General features: G+C 37.8%; 1 protein-coding gene and 1 pseudogene across 1 annotated transcript in view; both read right to left on the bottom strand.

The window, feature by feature from the left end:
- The window catches only part of EFHB (EF-hand domain family, member B), a 113808-nt gene that overhangs the window by 55574 nt on the left and 52136 nt on the right, over positions 1 to 6098 (bottom strand). The window lies entirely within an intron of this gene.
- Positions 4678 to 5885, bottom strand: LOC102840540 (annotated as a pseudogene).

Here is a 6098-nt window from a genome sequence, read left to right as displayed (position 1 = left end):
CCAATGATTTCCACATTCTGTTGGGTCACCTCTCTTTGGAATGGGCATAAATATTGATCTCTTCCAATCAGTCGACCAGATGGTTGTCTTCATCACATTCATAGAGCAACATAAACAGTATATATTTTTCAATAGTAAAAAACACTATACAAATACTGACATGGAGACATCAGAGTGTGTGTGTGTGTGTGTGTGTGTGTGTGTTAGGTGTGCTGTTGAGCCTATTTCAACTCACAGTGACCCCATGTGCCATAGTAACACCACCTCATAGGGTTTCCTAGGCTGCAATCTTTATGGAAAAAAGATTGCTAGGTCTTTATCCCACAGAGTCACTGGGTGGGCTTGAACCACCAACATTATGATTAGTAGCTGAACACTTAACCTTTTGCACTACCAAGCCTCCTTGAAAAGGCAGCTAAGACAGAAAAATAAGTATATATGATGTGGAGCAAATCACATACACATACATAAACATGTTGTTGTTATGTGCCATGGAGTCAGTTCTGACTCATAGCAACCCTGTCCAGAGTTTCCTAGGTTGTAAATCTTTACGGGAGCAGAAAGCCTCACCTGTCTCCTGCAGAACAGCTGGTAGTTTCGAACAGCTGACCTTAAGGTTCACAGCCAGATTCATAACCACTACACTACCAGAGCATATACTAGCACTGCCATTTGTAGAAATTAGAAATGATGGGAATTTTCTTTGTATATTGGACATTTATACATAGTTTACATTTTACAAAAGCTTCTATTACTTTGCTCCTGGTTTTGTGTACTGTCAAGTTGATTACAACAGAGTAGAACAGCCCTACAGAGTTTCCAACACTATAATCTGAATGGAGGAGCTCTGGTGGTACTGTTTAAGCACTCATCTGCTAACCAAAAAAGTGGGCGGTCCATGGCAACCACGGGTGGTTTGAACCCACCAGCAGCTCAGTGGAAGCAAGATGCAGCAGTCTCCTTCCACAACCCTATGGGGCCGTTCTACTTTGCCCTATGGGGTTGCTATGAGTTGGAATTGACTCTATGGCAATGGGTTCTTATGGAAGCTGACTGCCACATCTTTTTCCCACTGAGCAGCTGGTGGGTTCAAACCACTGACCTTTTAGTTAGCATCCAATCACTTAACCACTGTGGCACCAGGGCTCCTTATTTTCAGTAAAATGATTAAAATATATATATAGCATATTCCCCCAAAGCCTGGAGATTGTTATCCCATTTATCTAGAAATAAATGGTTCAACTGATAGAGGTTAGAGAGATGTTTATCAGTCAACTATAGTTATCATTGGCTAATGGCATTTCTAGTTTACTTTGACATTTTCCTTAAATTTTCATGATATTTAAATATTCTACAAGTATTTTTATAATACAAGTACTTTCATTATGAGAAGAAAATGAGGACAATATATAAAAGATTAGATCCTACAACTTTTCAAGAGACTAATGAAACTTCCATAAAAATCGCAAAAGGATGATAATCTCAGTAATGTTGTGGCCCATTAAAGCTCTTTCAAAAGTATTTTAAAAACTGCAATAATTTTTCACAGACTTCTATATGCAAATTATTGTTGTTGTTATTAAGTGCTACTGTTGAGTCGGTTCTGACTCATAGCGATCCTGTATAGGGTTTTGGAGGTGCAGCTGATGAGTTCAAGCCACCAACCTTGTGGTCCAGTGCATTATCCTGCAACGCAACACCAGAATATATATATATATATATATATATATACATACATACATATAAAATACCTTATTAAAGTTGTCTCTATATATATATATATATATACACATACATACATATAAAATACCTTATTAAAGTTGTCTCTATATATTTAATCACAGTGTGGCGGTGGTGGTGGTTGTGTACTGTAGAGTTAGCTCCTACTGTGTGAGGTTTCTGAGGCTGTAAATCTTTTGAGCAGAAAGCCTCATCTTTCTCCTGTGGAACAGCTAGTAGATTCAAATTACTACTTTGTGGTTAATAGTCTGACTCATAACTCATTACACTACCAAAGGTCCTTATTTAGTCATATGTTGTTGTTGTTATAAAGTACCATTGAATCAGTTTCACCTCATAGCAACCCTGTATAGGGTCTTCAAGGAGCAGCTGGTAAGTTTGATCCTCCAACCTTATGGTTCAAACCAACCTTACAGTCCAGTGCTTATCCTACAGCAGCACCACACCAGTACTCACTATATTCATCTTGTAGTTGTGAAGTGCCATTGAATTAGTTCCAACCCTTAGTGACCCTTTATAGGGTTCTAAAGAGTGGATGGTGAACCACCAACCTTGAGGTTTAGACCAACTTTGAAGACCAGCACATTAACCCACAGTGCCATACCAGGAGATCAGTTAATAAAAATAGCTATATATTCATATAGTGCCTTTAAGAAAAATTGAAAGGAGCTAAAACTTTTCAAAACATGAATACTTTGTTTTCACAAGAGAACAAGGGAGAAAAAGGGGAAAAAAGAAATGGAACAAGGGAGGGACTGTGAGTGAGAGAAAGGAAGAAGAAAGTGAGGGAGAGTTAGGAGGACTTAGGCAGCCAGGAAGGAATTGTGAATAGGGTAGAGATAAGGAGAGAGGTCAAGGTAGTGAAAGGACTATGGTGTCTGAGTGGAAGGAGGTTTTGACTAGCTGACAAGGAGGGTGGAGACAATCACAGGACTGGGAATAAGCAAAGACTGGCTAGAAAGGAATATTCTGTAAAATGGAGCACTGCGGATTAGCCTTGCTATGATCAGAGAGAGGGCATGTGGTGTGAGAACACTATAGAGGCAATAAACAAAAGACATCAAAAAGAGGAGACGATATAATTATTAATAATTGTACTTGTGAAAATGTTGAATTGGCAGATATTGTATTACACATCTTTTTTTATAACCATTTAAAAAAGCAGTGAAGGGCAGCTCTTGTTTCCAGGTGATGAAGACCTAATTTATAAATCATCTCAGGACAAGTATCAGAGTCTAATTCTCAATCCTCTATTACATCAAGTCTCTCCTTCCCTCAAAAAGCAGTGAAGCTGTATTCTATAGCTTCATTATACTATAAGCATCTAATGGAGTCCTGGTGTGGCACTGTAAGAACAGCACTGGACCACAAGGTTGGTTTGAACTGCAGGATCAATAGTTCAAACTCTCCAGTGGCTCCATGGAAACCCAATACAGGGTTGTTATGAGTGGGAACCAACTCAATGGCCCTTAACAACAACATAAGCATCTAATGCCTTTTCATTGTGTTATAGAATAATTCTAGTAATATGCTACTATTAAATAAGATCACTTAATAATAATAGCTAATATTTATTGAGTTCCAGGCACTATGCTAAGCATTTTTGCATGCACTCCTTTTAATCCTTACAACAATCTTAGAGGTTAAACCAAGTGCTGTCGAGTCAGTTCCAACTCATAGCAACTCCATGTGTGTCATTTGTATTATACAGGGTTTTCAGTGGCTGATTTTTCAGAAGTAGATCACCAGGCCTGTCTTCTAAGGTGCCTCTGGATGGACTTGACCTCCATCTTTTGAGTTAGCAACTGAACACTTTAACAATTTGTACTTCCCAGGGATTCCCAGTACTATTCTTAGTCTCATTTAAGAGATTACAACAGATGACAGTCAGATAAGGAAATTACCTAGGGTCTAATTGACTACGCAAAGGCTTTAGATTATATGGACCATAACAATCTATGGACAACAGTGCAAAGTTGAAGATTCCTGAACACTTGATTGTACTCATGAAGAATCTGTACCTGGACCATGAGGCAGTTGTTCAAACAGAACATGGGAAAACTGAATGGTTTAAAATTAGGAAAGGTGTGTGACAGGGTTGTATTCTTTCACCATACTTATTCAACTTGTATGCTGAGCAAATAATCCGAGAGACTGGCTTCTATGAAGAAAAACGTAGCATCGGGATTGGAGGAAGACTCATTAACTACCTGCAATATGCAGATGATACAACCTTGCTTGCTGAAAGTGAAGAGGACTTAAAGTAATTACTGATGAAGATCAAAGAGCACAATCTTTGGTATGGATTGCATCTCAATATAATCCTCACCACTGGACCAATAAACAACATTCTTATCAATGGAGAAAAGATTGAAGTTGTCAAGGACTTCATTCTTCTTGGATCAACCATCAACACTCATGAAAGCAGCAATCAAGAAATCAAATGATATATTGCATTAGGCAAATCTCCTGCACAAGTTATTTTTTTGTTGTTGTTTTGTTTTTGTTTTTTTTCATGGTAAAAGACTGATTTTTATTATTTATGAAATTTTAATTGAATAAAAGTCTTTGTACAAAATGAAGCACTTTATTGTACAAATTTTTGAACTAGCTCAAGTTTACAATCATTAAAATTAGAACAATAAGAAAATGATTACACTATGGGACTAAGTAGAATATCAGGGGAAAATGAGTTTTTACTAGGAAAATGATCAATATACAATGTTATCATTTAACAGAATTGTTTCTGATCCTAATACTTAATCTTATCACAAACTTGACATAATAAAATGATTTTGGGGAATTGATTTGAAATCAACACTATGGTGTTTGGCTCTCTATATACATATATTAGGACTATTTGTATTCTCATGAAAATTCATAGAAAAAATATATATAGTGAGAAATCAATATTCTTCATAGATTTTGTAGATGATTTTAATCTGATTCATCACTACTAAAGTCAGAGCTGTCACAATATTCAGCCATGTAGAGAAATTTATGAATGATTGGATTCATCTTCGGTATCCAGTGTCGTGGAACCAGATATGTTGAAAGGTTAAAGAGATCTACAAATACCTTGTACCTGTCGCTCACAGTTGAGCGCAGGTACTGATAGCCTGAGGATCCACCAGTGCCAGCCTTGCTACCCAGCATTCTGTGTACCATGTAGACGTGGTTATATCTCCATTTTGTCATTAGTGTATCGATGTCCATAAGAGAAGTCGCAATTGAAATGGGACCTGGAATCTAGGCTCTTCCCTGTAAAAATACATCATCAGTGCTCCCTGAAGCGCTCGGTATGACAGCCATCTTTCACCTTTGCTGAGGAGATGTTCATGGCGTTTCTCATCAAATAAAGACAGTAACACCTCTTTTTGTTTCTGGAATTCAGCCATTTGTTCCTCTTCTTCCTCTGAATCTTCCCTAGCCTGAATCCTTATGAATTCCTCTTCCAGGCCTTTTACAATATTTTTTTTCAAAATTTCCCCAGAAGTTAAATCCATGTGGTTCTAAACCTGGTGTTCCTTCCAGCCATGCCTCCACTAGTTGCAGAAGTGTTTTTTCTTGCTCAGACTTCAATAGCAGTTCATTATCTTCTCCTTTGAAGTTATCGCGATAATGTCTTCTGTTGTAAGGGACTCTCATACTCTGAAGAACACCAATCTTTTTTTCTAATAGACGGAACTGCAAACTCTGGAAGCCTGATACTGGAGATAAATACTCTCTGAAGTCATTGAAATCCAAGGGAGTCATTATTTCCAGAATGGAAAACTGTTATACCAATAGTTTAAGGATCACTGCTATTCTGTACATCCGAGTAACAACCTTAAGCATATTCCTTTCATCCCTGACATGGCCATTCTGAAAGATCTCTCTAACAGAATCTAATTCCCATAGGATTTGCTTAAACCAGAGTTCATATGCTTGATGAGTTATAATGAAAAGTTGCTCATCATGGATTTTATTTCCTTTTATTTCACTTTGAAGCTCTTGTGCATTCAAAACTTTTTCCAGATCAGATAGTTCCCATAGATGAGTCCTCCTTTACTGGCTTTATTCACACCATTTTGTGATTTGTCTTCTTCACTGCCTTCTACAGGTGTTTTTTTAATAGTATATCCAAAGTTGTTTCCTAAAAATGGGCATCCAGGACAACAAACAAGATGGCGGATTGGGTGGACGTATAGCAGAGAGCTCCTCCAACAACACAGAATACCTGACTAAGCAGGTTCAGGGGCTGTTCCCAGAACTCTGAAACGCATATAAAGGAATACTTAGAAGGTTGGAAGGCTCACAGCTGGGGGAATCTGTGGCAAAAGCAAGAAATCTATTGCTTTCTAGTCCGGGCTGCTCGG

This window comes from Chrysochloris asiatica, unplaced genomic scaffold (genome assembly GCF_000296735.1).
Source record: "Chrysochloris asiatica unplaced genomic scaffold, ChrAsi1.0 scaffold00030, whole genome shotgun sequence".
Lineage (NCBI taxonomy): Eukaryota > Metazoa > Chordata > Mammalia > Afrosoricida > Chrysochloridae > Chrysochloris > Chrysochloris asiatica.
Note: the sequence above shows the minus strand (reverse complement) of the source record. Positions and strands in the feature narration are given on the sequence as shown.